At 48.9% G+C, this 13,808-nt stretch overlaps 1 non-coding gene across 1 annotated transcript; it reads right to left on the bottom strand.

Annotated features, from left to right (window-relative positions):
• Positions 1 to 3,075: 3,075 nt before the first annotated feature.
• LOC142438368 (small nucleolar RNA SNORD22) lies at positions 3,076 to 3,201 on the bottom strand. Its single transcript, XR_012782753.1, has one exon. It is a non-coding gene; the product is annotated as a small nucleolar RNA SNORD22 (small nucleolar RNA).
• Between the last annotated feature and the right edge of the window lie 10,607 nt (positions 3,202 to 13,808).

Here is a 13,808-nt window from a genome sequence, read left to right as displayed (position 1 = left end):
TGGGGGAGTGGTGTTTTCTCTCTCTCTCTCTCTCTCTCACAGGGGGGTGCCCTGAGGGTGCTTGTGTAAACCTGAAACTTCTTTCATAAAACTCACTTGCCTCACAATTCAGGCTTTGGAGTGAATTCTTTTACACACGAAGTATTTCTCCCACAAGAGGGAGCGAACACTTCCACACCCATTTAGGCAAAAACCATGAGCGACTTGGGAGAGGATGAGAAGCAAGACCCAAACCAGTTGCCATTGAGTTGACTCCAACTCACGACAAGGACAACCCCATGTGGTCGGAATTTCACACCACAGGGTTTATAGTGACTGATTTTTTTGGAAGTAGATAACCAGGCCTCTTGTCTGAGGCACCCCTGGGGCGGGAGTGGGTGGTGGGAGAACCTCAAGAAGCCTCTAACTGTTCAGGCAGTGTGGGATACAGAAGGGTTTTCCCCCAGGTTGTCCCCCTAAATATATGCTTGCTACACATGGTAAATGACTGTACACTGGAGGTCAATGTCAGCTGCATAGAGGTTATCTCCCTGAGGATATCAGCCATTTAGGGCAATCAGACCCTATTGTCTGTCCCACCATAGGTGGGGCCCACTCCCTGCTGATAAGGATAGTGGATTGTTCCCCTGAAGAGGAGCCCAGAGAAAGGTTAAGCCAACTCAAGCTAGTCCAAAGTTAGGCTGCCATCTTGAATCTAGGATATGCCCATCTTGTCACATGTTACCTCTAGTCCCTCTCCTTCCTATTGCGAGTATACCCCTAGCTCATCCCCTTCCTGTCATGCATATATGCCTGTTGAACAGCCCCTTCCTGTTACAGTAGGTGGTTACCTGTAATCAGGGGCTTGCACAGCCCCTCAGTGTACTTAACCTATGATTAGAAATATACTCTAATATATTCTGGCAATGAGATCATGGCCATCCCAGAGGTGAGCATGTTCTGGTGAAATGTGTCTGACTCCTTTATTTTACTCTCACGCCTATCTCTCTTATCTTTTATGACTTTACTAGGATCTGTATATATTATTGCTGTATAATTGTGGCTATGGATGCTGCAGTTGTCAGAGACTGACACTTGACTCTGTTGATCTTTTGTACCAGCCAAGGACTCTGAAACCTTGGCCAAACTAAATAACAAAGCCCACTACCAGTGAGTCCATTTTGACTCATACCAACCTTACATAGGGTGTCTGAGACTGGTAATCTTCATAGAAGCAACCTCATCTTTTTTGTATGAAGTGACTGGTGTATTTGAACTGCTGATCTTGTAGTTAGTAGCCCAACACCTAACCCACAGTACCACTGAGGTTCCTAGAAATACTGGCCCTGACCAAACCAAACCCAAGGCCATCATATTGGGTTTTCGAGATGGTAAACCTTTATGAAAGCCTCATCTTTCTCTCAAGGAGGGGTTGGTGGGTTTGAACTGCCAACCCTACAATTAGCAGCCCAAACCAATCCCACTATGTGACCAGGGCTCCTTGGTAGAGGCCTCAAATGGTTCTCCATCAGGTATTACCACTCTCTCCCACTGATAGGTAACTGTGAAAGAATGAAAAGCACAGGAGAGACAGTGCATGAACTCATTCCCTCTGGTAAGTATCTTTAACTGCCAAAGTGCTTACACAAAAAGTACCTGGTACGTCATAAAAGCTAATGAGTAGCCATGGATGGTGTAACTATTGCTCTTCCCCAATCTCGAAGAATGAAGAACTATGGAGGAGAAAATTAGTTCAATGGGCAAATGGGCCACAGGAACATCAGCCTCAATGACCTTGAGACTAGAGGAACAAGAGGGTACCTGGCTACCACTACCACATACTCTGTAAGAGGTCATCGTAGAAGGTCCTGGGTAGTGTGTGTGTGTGTGTGTGTGTGTGTGTGTGTGTGTGTGTGTGTGTGTGTGGGGATGTGTAACAAAACTCAAAATCCTAAGAGAGACCGGGCTTAGGGCCACATAGAGGCTGGCAGGACCCCCAGACTACCCTTCGAGTCCGGAGCTGAACCCCCATCGCTCCATTTTCAACCCAACAATGGGCAGGTCTGTGCAGGGACAGTAACACTAGGGCACTGCACACCTGAGAATAAGGCAGAGCGAACCATTTGAGGTCAACAGCACAGCCTTGACGCTCACAAGGGTTAGGGCAGGAGGAGGAAAGAACACGGGAAGCAGAGGGAGAAAGTCAGAGAAGTGGGGCCACATGGTTGGGGTGACAATGAATGGCGTGAAACAACATGTGTATGGTTTCTGGAACTAAAAATGGATTTGCTGTGCAGATCTTCCCCTAAGGTTCCCTTTTGAGACTCCCTTTTCCATCACAACCAAAAGTTTACAAAGAAAGACAAGTACCAGGTAGAAGTACACCTTTGGGTGATAGAATTAGTGGTTACACACACACCGCAAATTTGGCTTGCATTGCCCTGCCCACGATTTTTTTTCTTTCATTCCATCACTTCTAGGCTGAGGATGGAAGATGCTTGTGCAGGAAGGGGGAACAAAGGAAGAGAGAACGCTTCAAGTAGCTCCCAGCAGGTTCTAGTCTTTATATCATTGTTCCTCTTACTGTTACTGTTTGCTGGTTCCTCTTTTGAGGCCCAGAAATGTAAAGCTTGAGGGCCCCAGAGTTCAGGTTATCAATTTATTGCCCTGGTGGTCTCACCTGGTCTCATGGCTTTGGATACCATGAAATACTAATCTCCCCCAAATTTCTATCTCCAACCTTGAGCTTGATTCATTGATAGTTTCCCACTGGACATTTCCACCTAGCAGTCTATTAGGTGTAGCATACAATTAAAATATGAAAACCGGCGTTTCCCCACCTCATACCTGCTAACAGACCAAATGTATTCTTTTTTTTGTTTGTTTGTTTTTTAGGGAAGAGAATGGCTTTATTTAGACAAACAGATGCCAATCATTTGTGTGCTTCTGGACATCAAGAGCTGGTTCCTACTGGTTAAAGGTAGTTTGTCCTTCCTCTCTGCTCCAAGAATTTCTCTTCCTCTTCATCACCTGTAACAGTTTGTTCTCAATGGGGGCTCTCCCCTCTTTCCTGGCCTGTGTGCATGGATCCCATGAACCCCTCAGACAGTTCCTTCTGGAACAGGTTCTCCTCCCCTCCCCCAGCCAGCCCCAGTGGGTTCACCTTTTCAGGTTCTGGGGCTAGGACAGGAGGTAAGACATGTGATTGTTTCCTCACTGGGGACCAAATGTATTCTTTTTGAATCTAAAGGAAACTCTATACTTGTAGTTGCTCCAGTGTAATTACATCAGCAAATCCTTTTTCAAATACACATAGCCAGAAAGTAATGAAACATTTCTAAACATCTCTATTGCTCCTACCCTGGTTGACTTTTCCCTGGATGACTTCAATGGCCTCTGACATGCTTCTGTCCCCACCTCCAACCAACCTATTTTCAGCACAGAACATCCCAAACACAATTCAGATCACCTGACTGCCCACCATGGCTTTCCACCTCACTCCAAGGCGAGTCAACGCCCTACCTGATCTGCTCTTTCCCACCATGATTTCATCTCCTCCTAGTGTCAATTCTCTCTGCTCTCTCTAGCCAATTCTCTCTGCAGTTTTTGCTTTCTCTCCAACACACCAGACACACTTCTGCCTTAAGGGACATGGATTGCCCCTTCCCTGTGTCCTGATACCCATAAAAACAAACTCCATCACCATCTGCAAGTCTGCGGAACGAACTGTCTCCTTTTTCATGAGGACTACCCAGATTGCCCCTTTTAAAATTACAACCTACCTACTGCTTCCTATGGCACTAATCTCCATTCTTCTATTATTGTAGAATTTCTATTATTACCATCTACTGATATACAATTATCTACTTTTAAATTGTGCTTATCCATTGTCAGTCCATGAGAGCTAGAATTGATTGGTTTGTTTAGTGATCTATCTATATCACTAGAATAATGACAAAAGAACAAACAAATCTTGTCTTGAAGAAGTACAACCAGAATGCTCCTTAGAAGACAAAACTCCATTTCATGTATTTGGGACATCTTAGCAGAAGAGCTCAGACTCTGGAAAAGGACACCGTACTTCGTAAAGTAGAAGGGCAACAAAGGAGGAGGAACCTCAATGAGATGGACTGACCCAGAGGCCGCCACACCGGCTCCAACATAACAAGGATGGGGCTAGGGCTGGACCACGCGGTGCTTCGTTCTGTTGTACATGAGGTGATTGTGAGTTGGAACCAACTTGATGGCACCTGGTAACAGCACAGTAATGCTCAGCACACACAGGACGGATGTAACACTTACTGAACAAAAAAACAGAAAGAGCATCGGGAACTTGATGGAAAGCCAAGTGGGAAATAGCATGACCTCAGGAATCCATCCTTTCCCCCCTTCCACCTCCTTGATGCTACCCTTTGCTGACTGTGAGACCTTGAACAATTTAACCTGTTTCCGCATTAATAGAATTTTCTGCAGTGATGGGCACATTCAAGATGTGTTGTCCAATAGGTAACCACTAGTCACGAGTAGCGACAGAGCACTTGAGATGTGGCTAGTGCATCGTAGACATGGAACGGTATTTTTGTAAATTCAGGAGCCGCATGTGGCTAGGGGATGCCCTACTGGACAGTGCAGCTGTTTCCTCACCTGAGGCTGTGGTGATGCCCTGATGCTTGAGCACCCAGCTAGCAGTCAGAGCTGCTCAGCACTGGCCCACCCCCAACATCCCGGGCTGCTGAGACCACAGGTGAGGAGTCCGATCTCACACCCACAGGGAGCAGGACCACATTCGTAAGACAGCCCTAGAGCATACCCACAGGACTCTGTGGGGACACGGATAAGACAGAGATGACATGTAAGGGTATTTCCCACATACGTATGTTTGAACTTCGACATTGGCAAGGCTTTCACGCTCTTCAGAAGATGCCTAAAAGCCATGAGATGTTCTTGGGGGTCAGATGAAGAGGTCTATATGGTAACCCAAACAATACCCACCCTTCTCCCCAACTAGCTCATCCTTCACTTGGCTATTTTTTACATAAGGGTTTCTTCTCAAACAAGGTCTGAAAATCACTTCAATCTCAGAGGGAAACTGATGAAGGCACTGTCCCTATGTGTCCAACCAGCCGCCCTGCCACCCGCACAGTGTGTGGGGGTGAGCCTCAGCTACACTCATCTAAAAGAGCCATCCATCTGCAGTGTCTAGGGCTGGGTTTTGAAAATGCAAAAACTTCAGGTTCCTCTGGACCATGAACCTGTAGCCGAAGGACTAAGGACGCAAAGGCCCACTTCTCATTCCTGTGCAATTAATAACAAACAACAAGCTCCAATCCTTGCCTTTAATTCAATAATAATGGATCCTGTCTGACACGTGTCCTAATAGAGCAGAAATTAACAATCAGATATATACTGAGCATAGGCTAAGCTTGAAAAACAGAAAACACTGTACGTGTGAAGATGACCAATGCCCAGCAGGGGGTTCAAGAGAAGTTAGAAACAAGAAAGGACCAAGATCTTCTACGACAGTCGTCGGAGCAATTATCTGGAGTTCTGTGCTTCGGAGTCGGTGGACTCCTTGGCTGGAGACGGAGGCGGGGCTGGGGGTAGGGTGAGGTAGGCCATGCTAGGATAAGGGGTTTGTTCTGAATTGAAGTCACAGTCGGCTTTGCAGTGTAGTTTGGCAACTGTCTCTTCTCTAAAAGGAAAAGTACAAATGGAATGTTAATCACATGAAAGTGGAAACCAAACCAAACCAGTTGCTGGTGGTCAACCGCACCACAAGGTGATCCTGGGTGTCGGTAGAACTATGTTCCTTGGGGTTTTCCATGGCCGACCCTTTGGCTTTTCTTCTTAGGAGGGGCTAGGGTTGAACAAACCATGCAGCTTCCCTTCAGCACATAAGAGAACCTTGAGTCAACAGAATGTGAATCCACTCTTCTCGGTCAGTGGAGGTGTCTTCCTGGGACCTGGTGGTGCAGTGGGACCAATAGGGCTGGGGCTCCCTCCCAGGAACATCTCTTGGGATGGAAGGTTTTTCCATCAATTGACTCTTTCTACTCTCTCGGCCAGCTCCTTATAGATTTCACCTCAAGGAAGGCACAATTTCAAAGTTTCATTTGCATTCTCACTGTTTGATGGGCTTCCCTTTCCACTCAGCCTGCTCATGATCAGCCTGCCATGTTCTCCTCTCCTTCTGCCAAGGTAAACCAGGCATCTTCTGCCTAGGCTCAGGCATCTTCTGCCAACTTCCTAAGGATGAGACTTCACGTGATTAAAGATGCGGATTTGACTGTTCACTGAATACGTACCTACTGTCTCCCAGAGACTGCTTTAGAAACATAGGGAGGGAAGACAGAGGGGATGCCTGGCCCATTTCATGTGTCCAGGAGGAGGCTGAAATGGAATGCAAAGTCAGATCTCCTGACCACAGGTTTATGGCTGCATCTTTCCATCGCAGCAGAACCCTAATGTTGCTGAAGGGAAGGGCTTGTTTGGCTTCTAGGAGCAGCCTAAAAGGATGCCATCTCTTCCCTTCTGGGTAAATGCTAGAACAGTAAGCACAATCTCCTAGAGACTAAACCCCACTGAACCAGCACTGTCAAAGTGACCAGGCACCCCATAAGCAGTGACTTTCAATTCCTTTCTATGTGCTTTAACGAAGAAAATTTACATAATTTATGCCAGTTTGCTAAAGTCTTAAGTTCCAATAAACTCTAAGGTCAAGAAGCACTGTGAGAAATATTACATTGAAGTCCACATTCCAAATGAATAATCCTGATTTGGGGGGTGGGGTTGTGTGAAGGAACTTCTTACCAGATTTAATCAGATCATAATTTTTTTTAACCCCATCATGTTACCTAGCAAAGAGCTCAACCTACAAGTGTCAGGGTTGCTGATTTTTGATACGTTCTCAGTTTTGCATTAAAATCATTTCAATAAAGAATTGAACACACAGAATTCCATGAAGCACCAAAGAGGCCACTTTCCCCACTGACGGACTCCTTGCAACCTCATCTGCATACACTTAGAGCAGTGGTTGTCAACCTTCCTAATGCCGCGACCCTTTCATACAGTTCCTCATGTTGTGAAGCCCCCCAACCATGAAATTATTTTCATTGCTACTTCAGAATTGCAATTTTGCAACTGTTATGAATCGGGCGACTCCTGGGAAAAGGTCGTTTGACCCCCAACAGGGTCGCGACCCATAGGTTGAGAACTATTGCCATAAAGAATTACACTTTCAATCCCACAGGGGCAGTTCTACCCTGTCCTCTAGGGTACCTGTGAGTTGGAATTGACTCGATGGCAGTGAGTTTGGCTTTTGGAGAGGAGAGGGAATCACCACAGGGGCTGTCTAATTTTGAGAATAAATTTTTTTCTCTGAAAAAGGCCACCCAGGTAAATTAGCACTCTGATAGTGACCAATTTTAATACATACAAGCATACTTTGGCACAGTATTTGTTTTTCAGAAATTCAAACTTAACTTGGCATCCTGCAGTGTATCTGCCAGTCCTCCCTCAGGAGGGACCTCCGCAGAAGAGGGCTTTAGAGCCCAAATTGGCAACTACCTGCTTCATTCCCGGGCAGGCAGGTGGGCCTCTTTCCCTAGAGCCAATGTCCACTAGCTCCCGGGCTCGGTGGTGGATGAGATTAGCACTCTCCGTGCCTTTAGGAAGCTTAAAGGCCAGTAAGAAATGAGGGCAAGCTTCAGGAGGGTTCACTTGCCATCTCCAAACTGTACAGTCATACATTTTTGTACCAGGAGGCTGTAACTCCCAACAGATGAGCAAAGCCATCATTGAGACCACTGCTCTTAAGTTCACCCCCAAACCAAAAGGGAAGCGCACCTATTGGAGGACATAAGAAAGACGTCCTACCCACAATGGGCAACAAACCCTTTCTTCCTCTGTCAAGGAAAGCCTGTCTCCAGGCAGATGATTGAGGAGCTTGGCAGAGCTGGGTGGTGGACACAGGTTCTCAAGTCTGTCAGGAGAAGGAGGGGAGGGGAGGAGAAGGGAGCAAGGGCAGGAGCAGAGCTTTCGGTACCTGGTGAGCATGATGGATCTGCGCCTGGTTACCTCAGAGGTTAGGTCTCTGTAGGAGATGTTAATGACACTGACTGTCGGGATCTTCTGAGACATGGACTTGAACTCAGATGATCTGATGAATGGCTGACTCCTGCAGGTGGTTCCCACTGCACCTGTGAATTTCAAATCCAGGCATGAGCCAGCCACCTCCCGTCAGGTGTCAGAGGGATAGCAGCCTCCATCCAGCACTGTGTACTTCAGTGGGACTTCCCCCCCCATTCTCACTGGGTGCCCAACACAGCCCTGCTCCCCACCCCCACCCTGCCTCACTCAGGACATATCCTTTAATTTTTCCATGTACTTTTTGAAGGCCCCTTGAATTTACTCAGGCTCCCATTATGGGGATCAGGGTTGAATTGCATGACTCGCTGTTTAGATCAGATCTGAAGTATTTCTAGAATCTTGCAAAAGAGATGGGAAAGTAGCTTTTATAACCCCCAGGTGGCTGCTGAAGAAATGGTGAATTCACTCCCAGGTTGCACTGTGAGTCCCCTGGCTGGTGCTTTTCCCGTGTTAACAGGGGCTACTTCCGTGGAGTGCATCAAAAGAATGCCAAATAGGACGTGTCTGGCCCCCCCCAACAGCAGCTGCCACGCCCACCCATTCCTCCATCTTTCACTGTGTGGTGGCTTACTGGGTACCATGAGGTTGGAAGCTATGTCACTAGTAATTCAAATACCAGCAGAGCCACCCAGGGAAGACACGTTCCAGTGGAACTTCCAGACTAAGAAACTAGGAAGAAAGATGGGGCGATCTCATGAACATCAGCCAAGGAAAAGTCTGTGGATCACAGGAGAATACTGCCTGCTACTAAGCCGGAAGCTGAGCTCCCAGGTTGGAAAGAACTGCTCAGTGGCCACGAGAACGGGCTTGAATACACCGAGACTGTGGAGATGGGCCTGGACTGGTGGGCAACCCTTTGTTCTCTTAGCCATCAAGACCATGGACACCTACATGTGCAGCGTTCATCCTGGAGCACTTACCTTGGAAAGGACAGGAAAGGCACCCCGAGGGGCCTCGGCTTGGGGGTGAGGTCACTAGTTCAGATAAGCACTGCCACAGACACTGGAAGCTTGACACTGATAACGGAAATCATAGTTGAGTTGCCCTTCATTGTGGGCCAGTCACAGTGGGATTTCCCTTCACACCCTTACTTGATAAGCTTAGAATCCTGTAAGGTAGGTATTATGACCTGCATTCCACAAATGGGGAAATCCAGTAGCCGAAAAAGAAAGTAAGCTTCCCCAGGGACACAGAGCTTGACTTTAGACCAGTGGTTCGCAACCTTCCTAATGCCGCGACCCTTTCATACAGGTCCTCATGTGGTGGTGACCCCCAACCATACAATGATTTTCATTGCTACTTCATGACTGTACTTTTGCTACTGCTATGAATCAGGCAACCCCTGTGAAAGGGTCGTTTGACCTCCAAAGTGGCCATGACTCACAGGTTAAGAACAGCTGCTTTAGACCCAGGGCTGTCTGACCACCAACATGATGCTCTCTCTGCCACGCCTTTAGTTCTGCCTCCTTCCGATTAGTCCCGATTCCTGGGCACGGTCACGCTCACACGGTGATGCTGCTCTTAGAACAAGGACCGGAGCGTAGCAGCCTGACCTTCTGGATGGGATGGTTCATTCTTTGGATGACGTCCCACTCACCTACTTTCTCCCCCACCTCTTACTATGGGAAGTTTTCCTTTAAATCACTCTCTTCTCCACTACAGGAATTCTGATCCAGGCTTCCTCAGACAACTCTTGTGTTTTCTGCAAGTCTCTCTCACAGTCTGGTCTGATTTCTTAGATCTCAAGAACACTGGAGGAAATGGGGACAGAGAAGAAGGAGGGCTAAGAAAAGCTTGCCTTCTTTCTAACCTCCAATCCTACTGCTGGACACGAGCGTGCTCCCTGCCATCCCCATCCTTTCTCTGGGTCTCTACTCATGAGTTGGCAGTGAGTCTCTTTCCATGGCTAACGGACCTACCTTTGGGTCCTAGACCTGCTCGCCCGGTAGCCCCTTGCACGTCAGCTCAGAGCTTTGCAAAGCACAGCTAGGCCTTCCAGCCGCCTCCGAAATAAGGCAAAAGGGAAAGGCAACACCTTTCACCTTTGGTCTTTTGTTAGCTCTCTCAGGAATTCAAGTTAAGAACATGCACCTGCTCCCTTGCCAGGTAGCAGCTGAAACAGATGATCCCTGTGGGGTTGCCCTCATGAGAAATACCCCCAGGGGGTTGGCAGGCAGTACTTGCATCTGGAGTGTAGAGTTGAGCCGCTATCCTGTCGCTGGGATGGATGCTTGGCGTCTTGACCTAATGTCTATTGACTCCACTTAAAAACCGAGTCTGTGTTTGTCCTCCTTCCCCAGCACCTCGGTCCTCGTTGATCCTGCCTTTCGCTGCCGGCCCAGGTGCACTGGCTTCGAGATGAAATGACTTGATTGACTGCATGACCCTTTGATTTTTGAGCCATGTGATCTTAACTCCTAGGAACCTTGGTATTCTCAGCTGCAAAACGAAAGTTATAATGTCTTTCTCCTAGGGCAGTTCTAGCTTCGAGGAAATATTTGCAAAAATCCCTAATTCGATCTCCCCCCATATGCATGTTAGTGCAGGAATGATGTGTGTGCGCGTGGTCTCTCTTTTTCATGTAACATTGTGAGCATGGCCGTCACTCTTCACCTGACCCTGAAGGCAAGAATCATGTTTGACGTTCTCCTCTCCCCAAAGCTTGACAGGGCTGACCTCCTAATGGCAGCCGGGTAAATAGCCAAATTTTATCAGAGTCTTCACAAGCCTCACCCGGTTCCTTTAGTCAACTAATTTCCACAGTCTCCATTCTGGAGGGTTTTCAGAGTCTAAAGCCAGGCCTACATTGTGTCTGAAGTAGTAGCCGGGGTCTGAGCTGGTGTACGTTTCAGAAGGGAGGAGGGAGGAACAGCAGATTTCTCAAGCTGCTCTGCTTTGTGGTCTGTTGCACTTTGGCCCGATGGTTTCAGAGAAAACCTCCGAGCCTTAGATGGGAACCCTCTACAGTGATCAGGAAAAATACAGTCGGGGAAACCTACAACCTAACCATGTTTGCTTTTTTCCTTGAGACTCTCTTCAGCCTCCTGTCAGCCAAGCTTGAAGCGTGCATTTCAGATAGGTAAGCAGCAGGCCTGGGGAAGAGCAACTTGACATTGTCAGAGTCTTTCCCTTTCCAGTAACTCAAAGGAAACTAACCCCAAACCAAACCCTCACTGCCACTGAGTCATTGACGACGCCTATAGGACAGGGTAGAACTGCCCCTGTGAGTTTCCGGGACAGTAACGCTTCAAGGGAGTAAAGGGCTGCTGACCCTGAACTTAGCAGCCCAGTGCATAACCAGGGCTCCAGAGGAATGGGAACGAGGGGCTGTAGGAGACGGAGCCTAAGTAACTCTGAGGTTATCAGGACTTCTCATGCCAATGAGCTTATTCAGATATGCCAAGGGATTTGCGTAGTTTATGAATTTCTTCTTTTAGCCCAGCTTTAGGGAAGCCTCCCTTCGTGTGAGATCTATCAAAGCCCCTACTCCGCTTGGACCATAAATGGTGGCTCCAGAAGACACGGCCACGCCTTAAGGTTGTAATTCCTGGCTCGTATGTGTTTACTGTCCTTGGGAGAGGGCGCTTTGCAAAGGTAAGCTAAGGATCTTGAGGTGAGGAAGTTACCTTGGATCACTTACATATGTGTCCTCAGTAGTGTGGTGGGAAGAAGATGGAAGGGAAGGAGCTAACTCAGAAGAGAAGGCAATGTGAAGCCAGGCAGAGACTGCGATGATGCAGCCACAAGCCCAGGAGTGCAGGGGGCAGCCCCTTCAAGCAGGAAGGAGTCAACGTGAGGTTCTCTCCTAGAGGCTGCAGGGCCTCTGAAGCTCTGCCAACACCGTAATTTTAGGGTTCTGGGCTCCAGAACTGTGCAAGGATACACTTCTGATCCAGTTTGTGGAAACCTGTTCCAGCAGCGACAACACGTGAACACGGGGAGGAACGTGCTCCGCTATAAGACACCCTTCCCAGCCTCCTTTATAAGCAATGTGGGCAGAGATGTTAAGTGGGACTTCGTACACACTTGGGCGTGTTGTCAGGAGAGACCAGTCCCCGGAGAAGGCCATCGCGCTTGGTAAAGAGGAGGGGCAGCGAAAGAGAGGCAGGCCCTCCGTGAGTGGACTCGGGCATGGGTACAACTGTGAGGATGACGCAGGCTCAGGCAGGATTTTGCTCTCTTGGGCACAAGGTCGAAATTGACTCGATCTCACCTAATAAACGCCTGATGCAGCTGGGCAGGCTGGTCTTTTTTTTTTTTGCTTTTCAGGTTTTTCCATTTGGTGTTCTCTCCACAAGAAAACAAAAGCCTCTTACTCCGGTGAAGGTAAAGTTGGAGCGCTGCGGTCAGGGGTCTGGGCCTGATGTACTGCAGGCGGCCGTGAGCGAGCGAGCGAGCGAGCGTGCGTGCGTGCGTGCGTGCTCTCAGCACAGCACGGCACAGCTCGACGCTTGCCCATTCTAAATGCCCTTCTTGTGGTCGTCTGCTCCCCAAACTAAAAGCCACACTTTCACCTGTGTTGCCAAGCCTCCACGCTTCAGCCACTCACCTGGGACCACACAGGGCAGGCCCCGGGGTCGGCCCGCTGAGCCTGCTCCATGGCAGGTGGCAAGTATCTTGGCCACAAGCCGTGACTCAGGGCACAGAAGCGGGAGGCCTTCTTTGTGTCTCTTACTGCCTGCAATGGCGGTGGGCGAGGTGGTTCCCTGTGGGAGACAGCACTCCTCTCGAGCGAGGACGCTGCAGACGCCTCAGCCTTGGGAGGTAAGGGACAAAAACGGAAAGAGCTGCCGCCCCTCGCTAACCCGGGACAGCATGTGTGGGACTCAACAAGGCCGGAGCAAGGGGTGTGCAAACATGAGAACGGCGACACGATTACACTATTTCCCAGCCAAGGTCCTGTTAGGAGTGTTCATGGTTCTTGAAAGCTTGTGGTAAGAACCGGTCCGCACCCAGGGGCTCAGAAATCCTAGGAGATGGTGAAAAGAAGGGATTGACAGCCTCAGCAGTGCCATTCCCGTGGGCATGCTGGGGCAGCAGACCACCAGTTGACAGTGTCCTGTGGGAGAATCTGGCGACCCCTTCCTTTCTCAGAGGACAAGGAAGTCGCTGCTAGGACGGGCTGCAGCACTGTTGGGAAGCTCAGGAGTGGAGGCTCGGGAGGGCACGCTGACCCGAGCGGCTCTCCCAGCAGAGCACAGAGCACGTTAACGTACCCACCCAGTAGAGGCCAGGCACACGTAGGCCGAACGAACCATCATTAACTGGAAGATCGGAAGGCTGATCCCCAGAGAACAACTAGGCAGGTGCTTAACGGAGCACAGCATTCCCAGAGAGAAGCTGGGCGGGACAAGCAGCCAACACGCTTTGCTCAGTCTCTGCAACCAAGTAGCATAACACCTGGGCACGGGGGTTGAAGAAGGCAGCCGCCTCAATACAAGTATCACCATCTATGTTCAGTTCTTGGTCCCTGAAGCCACTCACTAGAGAAATCGGAGCCCTAGGCGGAATGCCCAATACCACGGCAAATGCAGGCAATCGCTCAGTCCTTCAGAAAGAAACGTACGGCCACCCGCTCAAGCGATCAGGTACTGGGGAGCAGGGAGGACAACTGGGGAGCAGTTGGGAGCACTTTTGGACACAGGACTCAGCAGCACCAGGAAAGGTGAACATCAACTCTT

This window comes from Tenrec ecaudatus, chromosome 1, assembly GCF_050624435.1.
Source record: "Tenrec ecaudatus isolate mTenEca1 chromosome 1, mTenEca1.hap1, whole genome shotgun sequence".
Classification (NCBI taxonomy): Eukaryota; Metazoa; Chordata; class Mammalia; order Afrosoricida; family Tenrecidae; genus Tenrec; species Tenrec ecaudatus.
This window is presented reverse-complemented; position numbering and strand designations above follow the sequence as displayed.